The sequence below is a fragment of the Bubalus kerabau genome, chromosome 6 (assembly GCF_029407905.1).
Source record: "Bubalus kerabau isolate K-KA32 ecotype Philippines breed swamp buffalo chromosome 6, PCC_UOA_SB_1v2, whole genome shotgun sequence".
Taxonomy (NCBI): Eukaryota; Metazoa; Chordata; class Mammalia; order Artiodactyla; family Bovidae; genus Bubalus; species Bubalus kerabau.
This window is the reverse complement of record NC_073629.1, coordinates 27,760,389-27,771,533: the sequence shown is the minus strand read 5'-3', so window position 1 is coordinate 27,771,533 and position 11,145 is coordinate 27,760,389. Positions and strand designations below refer to the sequence as shown.

The window sequence follows — 11,145 nt, the reverse complement described above, 5'->3', positions numbered from 1 at the left end:
AGCAACAGTTAGAACTGGACATGGAACAACAGACTGGTTCCAAATAGGAAAAGGAGTACGTCAAGTCTGTATATTGTCATCCTGCTTATTTAACTTCTATGCAGAGTACATCATGAGAAACACTGGGCTGGAAGAAGCACAAGCTGGAATCAAGATTGCCGGGAGAAATATCAATAACCTCAGATATGCAGATGACACCACCCTTATGGCAGAAACCAAAGAAGAACTAAGAGCCTCTTGATGAAAGTGAAAGAGGAGAGTGAAAAAGTTGGCTTAAAGCTCAACATTCAGAAAACGAAGATCATGGCATCTGGTCCCATCACTTCATGGTAAATAGATGGGGAAATAGTGGAAACAGTGACAGGCTTTATTTTTTTTGGTCTCCAAAATCACTGCAGATGGTGACTGCAACCATGACATTAAAAGACGCTTGCTCCTTGGAAGAAAAGTTATGACCAACCTAGACAGCATATTAAAAAGCAGAGACATTATTTTGTCAACAAAGATGCATCTAGTCAAAGCTATCGTTTTTCCAGTGGTCATGTATGGATGTGAGAGTTGGACTATAAAGAAAGCTGAGTGCCGAAAAATTGATTCTTTTGAACTGTGGTATTAGAGAAGACTCTTGAGAGTCCCTTGGACTGCAAGGAAATCCAACCAGTCCATCCTAAAGGAAATCAGTCCTGAATATTTATTGGAAGGACTGATGCTGAAGCTGAAACTCCAATACTTTGGCCACCTAATGTGAAGAATTGACTCATTGGAAAAGACCCTGATGTTGGGAATGATCGAAGGCGGGAGGAGAAGGGGATGACAGAGGATGAGATGGTTGGATGGCATCACTGACTCAACAGACATGAGTTAGAATAAATTCCGGGAGTTGGTGATGGACAGGGAGGCCTGGAGTACTGCAGTCCATGGGATCACAAAGAGTCGAACATGACTGAGTGACTGTTCATTGTGGCTTGATTTGCATTTCTTTAATAATTGGTGGTACTGAGCTTCTCCTCATGTGCCTGTGGCCACCTGTGTATCTTCTTTGAAGAAATGTCTATTTTGGTCTTTTGCTCATTTTTTTGATTGGGTTTTTTTTTTTTTTAAATATGAAGTTGTATGAGGTATTTATATATTTTGAAAATTAAGCCCTTGTCAGTCGAATCGTTTGCAAATATATTCTCCCATTCTTCAGGTTGTCATTGTTTTTCTGATGACTTCCTTTGCTGTGAAAGGCTTTTAGGAATTTTCCTGGTGGTCCAGTGGTTAAGACTTGGGACTTTCACTGCAGTGGGTGCAGGTTTGAACCCTGGTTTGGGAACTAAGGTCCTGCATGCTGCATGGTGTGGTTTAAAAACAAAACAAAACAGGGGACTATTTTGTGATTTCCCTGGTGGTCCAGCAGCTAAGACCTCACACTTCCAATGCAGGGGGCCTGGGTTCAATTCCTTGTCGGGGAACTAGATCCCACGTGTCACAACTAAGACCTGGTGCAGCAAAATAACTAAATAATTTTTTTTTTTTTTTAAAAAAGCTTTTCAGTTTCATTCAGTTCAGTTCAGTTAAGTAGCTCAGTTGTGTCCGACTCTTTGCGACCCCATGAATTGCAGCACGCCAGGCCTCCCTGTCCATCACCAACTCCCGGAGTTCACTCAGACTCACGTCCATCGAGTCAGTGATGCCATCCAGCCATCTCATCCTCTGTCGTTCCCCTTCTCCTCCTGCCCCCAATCCCTCCCAGCATCAGAGTCTTTTCCAATGAGTCAACTCTTCCCATGAGGTGGCCAAAGTACTGGAGTTTCAGCTTTAGCATCATTTCTTCCAAAGAAATCCCAGGGCTGATCTCCTTCAGAATGGACTGGTTGGATCTTCTTACAGTCCAAGGGACTCTCAAGAGTCTTCTCCAACACCACAGTTCAAAAGCATCAATTCTTCGGCGCTCAGCCTTCTTCACAGTCCAACTCTCGCATCCATACATGACCACAGGAAAAACGATAGCCTTGACTAGACGGACCTTTATTGGCAAAGTAATGTCTCTTCTTTTGAATATGCTATCTAGGTTGGTCATAACTTTCCTTCCAAGGAGTAAGTGTCTTTTAATTTCATGGCTGCAGTCACCATCTGTAGTGATTTTGGAGACCAAAAAAGTAAAGTCTGACACTGTTTCCACTGTTTCCCCATCTATTTCCCATGAAGTGATGGGACCAGATGCCATGATCTTCGTTTTCTGAATGTTGAGCTTTAAGCCAACTTTTTCCCTCTCCTCTTTCACTTTCATCAAGAGGCTTTTGAGTTCCTCTTCACTTTCTGCCATAAGCGTGGTGTCATCTGCATATCTGAGGTGATTGATATTTCTCCCGGCAATCTTGATTCCAGCTTGTGCTTCTTCCAGTCCAGCGTTTCTCATGATGTACTCTGCATAGAAGTTAAATAAGCAAGGTGACAATATATACAGCCATGACGTACTCCTTTTCCTAGTTGGAACCAGTCTGTTGTTCCGTGTCCAGTTCTAACTGTTGGTTCCTGACCTGCATACAGATTTCTCAAGAGGAAGGCGGGGTGGTCTGGTATTCCCATCTCTTTCAGAATTTTCCACAGTTTATTGTGATCCACACAGTCCAAGGCTTTGGCATAGTCAATAAAGCAGAAATAGATGTTTTTCTGGAACTCTCTTGCTTTTTCCATGATCCAGCGGATGTTGGCAATTTGATCTCTTGGCAATTTCAGGTTGGCAATTGACCCCACGTCCAAGGAGCAGTGGCTGCTCGGGCGCAGGAAGGCCTAGAGGAGCTATCCCACGTTGAAGGTCAGGAAGGGCGGCGGTGAGGAGATACCCCTCAGTTTCATTAGGTCTCCTTTTTTTTTTGCTTTTATTTCTTCTGTCTTGGGAGACTTATCTAAGAAACGATTGCTACAATTTATTGTCTGAGAATATTTTGTCTATGTTCTCTTCCATGAGTTTTGTGGTAATGACAGTTATTTTTTTTTTTTAATTTTATTTTATTTTTAAACTTTACATAACTGTATTAGATTTGCCAAATATCAAAATGAATCCGCCACAGGTATACATGTGTTCCCCATCCTGAACCCTCCTCCCTCCTCCCTCCCCATTCCATCCCTCTGGGTCGTCCCAGTGCACCAGCCCCAAGCCTCCAGTATCGTGCATCGAACCTGGACTGGCAACTCATTTCATACATGATATTTTACAAGTTTCAATGCCATTCTCCCAAATCTTCCCACCCTCTCCCTCTCCCACTGAGTCCATAAGACTGTTCTATACATCAGTGTCTCTTTTGCTGTCTCGTACACAGGGTTATTATTACCATCTTTCTAAATTCCATATATATGCGTTAGTATACTGTATTGGTGTTTTTCTTTCTGGCTTACTTCACTCTGTATAATAGGCTCCAGTTTCATCCACCTCATTAGAACTGATTCAAATGTATTCTTTTTAATGGCTGAATAATACTCCATTGTGTATATGTACCACAGCTTTCTTATCCATTCATCTGCTGATGGACATCTAGGTTGCTTCCATGTCCTGGCTATTATAAACAGTGCTGCGATGAACATTGGGGTACTCGTGTCTCTTTCCCTTCTGGTTTTCTCAGTGTGTATGCCCAGCAGTGGGATTGCTGGATCATAAGGCATGTCTATTTCCAGTTTTTTAAGGAATCTCCACACTGTTCTCCATAGTGGCTGTACTAGTTTGCATTCCCACCAACAGTGTAAGAGGGTTCCCTTTTCTCCACACCCTCTCCAGCATTTATTACTTGTAGACTTTTGGATCGTAGCCATTCTGACTGGTGTGAAATGGTACCTCATAATGGTTTTGATTTGCATTTCTCTGATAATGAGTGATGTTGAGCATCTTTTCATGTGTTTGTTAGCCATCTGTATGTCTTCTTTGGAGAAATGTCTATTTAGTTCTTTGGCCCATTTTTTGATTGGGTCATTTATTTTTCTGGAGTTGAGCTGTAGGAGTTGCTTGTATATTCTCGAGATTAGGTGTTTGTCAGTTGCTTCATTTGCTATTATCTTCTCCCATTCTGAAGGCTGTCTTTTCACCTTGCTAATAGTTTCCTTTGATGTGCAGAAGCTTTTAAGTTTAATTAGGTCCCATTTGTTTATTTTTGCTTTTATTTCCAATATTCTGGGAGGTGGGTCATAGAGGATCCTGCTGTGATGTCTGTCAGAGAGTGTTTTGCCTATGTTCTCCTCTAGGAGTTTTATAGTTTCTGGTCTTACGTTTAGATCTTTAATCCATTTTGAGTTTATTTTTGTGTATGGTGTTAGAAAGTGTTCTAGTTTCATTCTTTTACAAGTGGTTGACCAGAGTTCCCAGCACCACTTGTTAAAGAGATTGTCTTTAATCCATTGTATATTCTTGCCTCCTTTGTCAAAGATAAGGTGTCCATATGTGCGTGGATTTATCTCTGGGCTTTCTATTTTGTTCCATTGATCTATAGTTCTGTCTTTGTGCCAGTACCATACTGTCTTGATAACTGTGGCTTTGTAGTAGAGCCTGAAGTCAGGTAGGTTGATTCCTCCAGTTCCATTCTTCTTTCTCAAGATCGCTTTGGCTATTCGAGGTTTTTTGTTTTTCCATACAAATTGTGAAATTATTTGTTCTAGCTCTGTGAAGAATGCTGTTGGTAGCTTGATAGGGATTGCATTAAATCTATAGATTGCTTTGGGTAGTATACTCATTTTCACTACATTGATTCTTCCAATCCATGAACATGGTATATTTCTCCATCTGTTAGTGTCCTCTTTGATTTCTTTCACCAGTGTTTTATAGTTTTCTATATATAGGTCTTTAGATTCTTTAGGTAGATATATTCCTAAGTACTTTATTCTTTCCGTTGCAATGGTGAATGGAATTGTTTCCTTAATTTCTCTTTCTGTTTTCTCATTATTACGGGTGCTCTACACATTCAGAGAAACTTCTCTAGTAACAAACTATAGAAATGATCCCTGAAAGTATAGTCTTGACAGTTATTTTAAAATTTTGCTTCAGAACTAATTTCCTAGCAAATGGTCCTATACATGAAGACTCAGACTTCAGTAAAACACAAGCATAGTTAAATTCTATTTTTATCCTCCCAAGATTTGTTAGGAAAGAGAGATAGGATATCCAGAGAAAGGGTGAATTAAGGGATGTGATTTTCTATCACTCCATCCAGGATGTGGTACAAGCTGAAGGTGAAAAATGTATATGGGGGTTCATTCCAATAGCCTTAAAGTCCCACCCAAGGAAACCAGAGGCTGGGGGAGGGAATGGGAGTCAGTGTTTCATGAGGACAGAGTTGAGTTTGGGAAAGTGAGAAAGTTCTGGAGATGATGGTGAGGATGTTGCGTGATGATATAAATGTGCTTAATGCCACAGCTGTGTACCTAAAAATGGGTTAATATGGTAAGCTTTATGTTCTATATATTTATCACAATTCTTTAAAAAGACTCATCTGTGCAGTGGACTTCAGCCCTTAACAAGCTACTTTGGCTGTTGATAGGCAACTATCTATTGCTTGCATACTCAGTCATGTCCAACTCTTTGCAACACCTTGGACTGTCACGTACCAGGCTCCTCTGTCCATGGGGTTCTCCAGGCAAGAATACTGGAGTAGGTTGCCATTTCCTCCTCCAGGGAATCTTCCCAACTGAGGGACTGAACCTGCATCTCTAGCATCTCCTGCATTGCAGGTGGATTCTTTACCAAAGATTGATTCAACCTAGGCAGCCCATTCCAGATAGAGAGTTGTTGTAAGCTTCAGACTGTCACACACTGGCCATCTCTCATGGGGCCAGCTGGGGATCATCTCGTTTCTAAATGAGAATGAACAAGGATGGGGCTTCCCATGCACAAATGACTCCCCAAACTTTCAAAAACATTTGGCTAAAAGAAAAGTAGGCTCTTATCACTTCAACCACACCATAGGCACTTAATCCCGCCTACCAGATTATAGTAACTTTGCATCAGCCAGTTTCCTAGTTATGCCTACAAGCTTCAACTATTTTAAGGAATACTCAAGTAACAAAGGACAGTCTCTTTATAAAGTGGACTCTGCTGAGGAGCTTCCAGTCCAGAAAAGGGATTATTCTGCCCAACCCTATTATAGTATATGGTCCATAAATATTTACTAAGCAACTGACTGGTTCATCGATTCCTTAATTCATTGATTCAGCAAACGCATACGAAGCACTCACTGCCCCAAGACTCGAAAGCCAGAGATGAGTAAGACATAGACCCTGATCTCAAAAAACTTAAAACTCAGTGGAAGATTATAAAAAGCTGACCATAATACCAGGAAGAATGAAATAGGTGCTTTAGGTGAGCTGCAAGTAAAGTACTGTGGGAGCTCAGAGGGAGAGCAGTTGCCCAGCACAAAGGAGACAATCACTAATATAAGTCTGATGCATGTGATGAACAATGAACAGAGTTGCACTGCCGGGCTCCCAGCGGTCTGCAAGGCGGTGTCCCATGCCCCACTTCACATCTGTGCTGCATGCTCACTGCAGACTCTCACCTGAGGCTCTGCAAAGGGCCCAGGAAATTAGGTGGCCAGCCCCTCCCAGCACTCTTGGCTCTGCATTTCTCCACTGAATTCGGGCCAGCATTGATTCTTCAGCATTGCCAACATGTCACACCACTTTACAAAGCCAGCATCTTACAAGCTCAGTTAATAACTCCCTAAGTGGATCTTAGGAGTCTCAGCCTGCAGAAAAATCAGTTCACTTCTGAACCCTGTTGTGACGAATCATTCCCCCCATTTATTAGATAGAGATCTTGTCAATTTGGGAGATTGTTTTGCTCTGCCTATAAAATAGAATAGAGAGAGAGAGAGAGAGAGCGCGAGCACAGGGCAAAAGTTAAAGGAAGGAGATGTGTATTGGCATCAGGGATTTTGTCAAGAGGTAGTGCCCAGGAGTGGACAATTTCCCTTTTGTATGAATAGAATAACTTGAGGAATTAATACAAGAAAATCCTAGCAGGATTCTAATTTTTCATAATCACAAGGTTTGGCACTTGTCAGCTTTGAGGTTTCCAAAGTGTCAGTCTGAGGGCTGAGTGGAACCAAAGAGGAGCCTTTGGAAAATGTGATCTCAACAGCTGGGGGATGCCTTGGGTCGGGGAGCACTGGAGTGGTCCAGGAGACAGTGTGAGTAGAGAGCTGTGAGTGACCGAGCAAGGAGTGGGGTTTGCAGTGCAGGATCTGGATTGGGGTCCTGACTCTCCAGATAACTGTACATGAGGCCTTACAGAAATCACTTCACCTTCATGAATCTCAGTTTTCTCAGTCTTTAAAATGGGGGTATTACATGTATATGTATGACTGAGTTCATTTGCTGTTCACCTATAACTATAATAACATTGCTAAATCAGCTATATGTGTGTGTTAGTCACTCAGTTATGTCCGACTGTTTGCAATCCCATGGACTGTAGCCCACCAGTCTCCTCTATCCATGGAATTCTCCAGGCAAGAATACTGGAGTGGATAGCCATTCCCTTCTCCAGGGGATCTTTCCAATCCAAGAATCGAACCTGGGTCTCCCACGTTGCAGGCAGGTTCTTTACTGTCTGCACCACCAGGAAAGTCCTGAATCAGCAACACCCCAATACAAAACAAAAAGTTAATTACAAGGCAGAGAGAGACTCACTGACTTAGGAACGGACTTGTGGTTGCCAGGGGAAGGATAATGATAGAGAGTTTGGGAATGACATGTACACACTGCTGTGTTGGAATGGAGAACCAACAAGGACATACTGTATATAGTGCATGAAACTCTTCAATCTTGTGCGGTGGCCTGGATCAGCGGGGTCGGGGGAGTTTGAGGGGGAATGAATACTTTTATATGTGTGGCTGGGCCCTTTTGCTGTTCACCTAAAACTATCACAACATTGTTAATCAACCATATCCCAATAACAAGTTTTTTAAAATGGGGGTATTTATATCTTCTCTGACAAGATGGGCCAGAGACTCAAACACCAAGAAATTCCTTTCTAGAAGATAGAAATCAGTCTAAGGAAGACTTAGATGCAATGAATTTGCAGGCCAAAGACTGCAGATCTAGAATAGGGTTAGCACACATTAAGAAATCTGCTTTTCTTTTCTTTCTTCTTCTTTTGAGTGTTGAATAGTCCTTACCTCTTAAGATTTCTAGCTCCCTAAAATGAGCATTAATTCTAATTATACTGCTAATTACTAATTCTACTTATTGAGCACTTTCTCTGGTCAGATTGGGCTTCCCTCATATCTCAATTGGTAAAGAATCTGCCTGCAATGCAGGAGACCCCAGTTCGATTCCTTGATCAGGAAGATTCTCTGGAGAAGGGATAGGCTACCCACTCCAGTATTCTTGGGCTTCCCTTGTGGCTCAGCTGGTAAAGAACCTGCCTGCAATGTGGGAGACCTGGGTTTTATCCCTGGGTTGGGAAGATCCCCCGGAGAAGGGAAAGGCTTCAGTATTCTGGCCTGGAGAATTCCATGAACTAAGTCCATGGGGTCACAAAGAGTCAGACACGACTGAGCGACTTTCACTTTCTTCTGGCCAGATAGAAATGTAATCCTCAAAACATTCCTATCAGATAAGAATTGCACAGATAAAGAAGGAAAGAGTCAGAGAGGGGAGTAATCTGTCCAAAGAGATTACTGGTCATAAAGCTAGAGGCAGAGACAGGTTTCAGATCTGGAGCTAGATCTTCTTTGAAGGTTGGTTCTGAAGATAAGGGAAGAGGATGGTTAATTCTGAACCAGTGTTACAGTTTCCTAGGCCATAAAGGATGAACCCTGAAGTATCTCCCTTCTCTCTCTCCCTAGAAGCTTTGCTGTAGGAGAGTGGAGAAAAACCAAAGCATTATGGATGAAATAGACCAGTGCTGCCTGAACAGTAATCTAAAGAAGAATAATTATGATTCTAGCAGCCACATTTATGGAGCAGTTACTATCTAGGCTCAGTACTTACCCTCATCTCATTTTAACCTGTAAAACTTCCCCATTTTATAAGTGGGTAAACAGATTGGTGGAGATGGAAATTCCACTGTCCACGTCTTATACTGCAATGCCGCAGGACCCCTCTTGTTTCTGCTGCTTTCTCTTGAGACTTGAACCCATGGATTATATTAGTGTTGCTTGTGCAGCCCCCCCACTGCCAAGGCTAATAACCTTGGAAGAGAGCTGGTTTCTGGAAACTCAGCCTGCAGAGTACTTTGGACCTGCATAGGTCTTTGCGATTGCTTGCTTGCTGTACCATGGATTTTGGCTGAGTTTGAGTTAGCCACAGGGGTTCAAGTCCCACACAGCTGGATTTGAGTCCCAGCACATGGGTTCGAGTCCCAGTTTGTGGTAAATGGTTTTAGTAAGGCTGCCCCAAGGGTCATCAAGAGCCATGCTTCTGTGGCTACTCCACTGGTAAGAGTGCAGTATTTTAGATCTAGTATTTTATTGCATACCCATGCTCAATCAAACAAATAAAATAGGTTCTTAAATGATATAAAAACACAAAAACAAAAACAGAGTCTTGGAGTCCCAGAGACTGGTTATTTAGGTCAAAACAAACAATCCTTGTTTACAGCTCACAAAACACAGCCTGGTTTTGAGCAAGTGGTTAAGGTTGTCTTCAGCCTCTTTCCCTCCCACTCAACCTCAATATACAGACACACCCTTGGTGGTCCCCACATTTGACCCTCATGCTGGCAAGTGCCCTAAACCCACACACTACTCTGGTTGTCTAAGTTGCTTCCACCCTGCACAGAGCCCCACGTTCCAGATTTTCTAAACCCCTATCCACTCTCTCCAAAATTAACCCATATCTCCCCTCCCCCACTCCTACTGAGACTAGAGGGAAGGGGTCAGGGCGCAACCATTAAAAAAATGACGTAGCCCTTGAGAATACAACAGACTGGTTAGAACTGATCAGACCCAAGATGGCTGAAGATTCAACTTCCGGTAGATCCTGAGGCTCACTATATGCTCACTGTAATACATTAGCATATGCTAAACTGCACACCCACAGGTGCAGGACACTTCCCAGGATGACCATAAAAGGCCCCAAAGTGGGCAGTGGCTCAGTTCCTGGAAATGCCCTCCCCTCCCCCAAAATAGTTGGAATAATTGGCTTATAAAATTACCCAGCCCATAAAAACTACCCCCTATCTTGGGCTGCTCTCACCCTCTGAGATGGACCGCATTCTGTCTATGGAATGTGTATCTCTCAATAAACTATTAATACTTTCACTTTACTATGGCTCACTCTTGAATTATTTCCTCCACAAAGCCGAGGATCCTCCCTTGTCGGTGCATCCCAAGGACTCACTGAAAACCTGGGACATGACCCTCCTCTTGCTGGGTAACCTTGGGCCTGTCAGTTAACCTTTGAGCTTCAGGTTCTTAATTATGAAACAGTGGTATCAACAATTATCCTGGAGGGTTCTTGTAAGGTCGATGATATGCCCTTTGTAAAATATTTATTATAGTGGCTGGGATGTAGTTGCTCAGGAAGTTAATATTCTTTCCCTTCTGAAGGACTCACAGTTTGGCCATTGGAATATGTACAATGGTGTCACGGGAAAATGGGGTGCAAGAGGACAGTCATTGGCTGCTCTAAATTTTAGCTTCCCAAAGTTATGGGGGATAGACTTTATTCACTTGTGTATGTTCCTGATCTGATGTAGTGCCTACAAGTAACAGGTGCCAAATAAATGTTACTGAATAAATGAATAGATGAATGGACAAATGAATGGATGAGTGAGAGCAATCGGTACATTGAAATGAAATGGCCATCAACTCAAAGGTTAGCCTTCTCAGATATCATCTTTATGTGTTTGGATTCTGAAGACAGTTCTGAAGTTATGGTGCCATTTTGGTGTGTGCCTTTCTTACCAGTTGGAGAAAAACAGAAACTTGTTCAGAGGGAAATATCAGGGTTGAAAGGAGATCCCAATGACTTATCATGAGGAAGATTCATTGAGACTATCGGAGAAGAGAATGTTCTGTGTTCAAATATTTGAAAGTTGGGTAGAGGGTACGTGGAAGAGCATGTGGGTTGTTTGTTTCTCAAAGCCATTAGAACTAGGATCAGAAGTGATACTGTGGTGGGGCTGACTTACCATCAGCGTATTCTATTCTGTGCATACATTCAACAAGCACTTTT

General features: G+C 42.4%; 1 pseudogene; it reads right to left on the bottom strand.

Moving 5' to 3' along the window:
* Positions 1-4,885: 4,885 nt before the first annotated feature.
* LOC129656744 (uncharacterized) lies at positions 4,886-4,987 on the bottom strand (annotated as a pseudogene).
* Between the last annotated feature and the right edge of the window lie 6,158 nt (positions 4,988-11,145).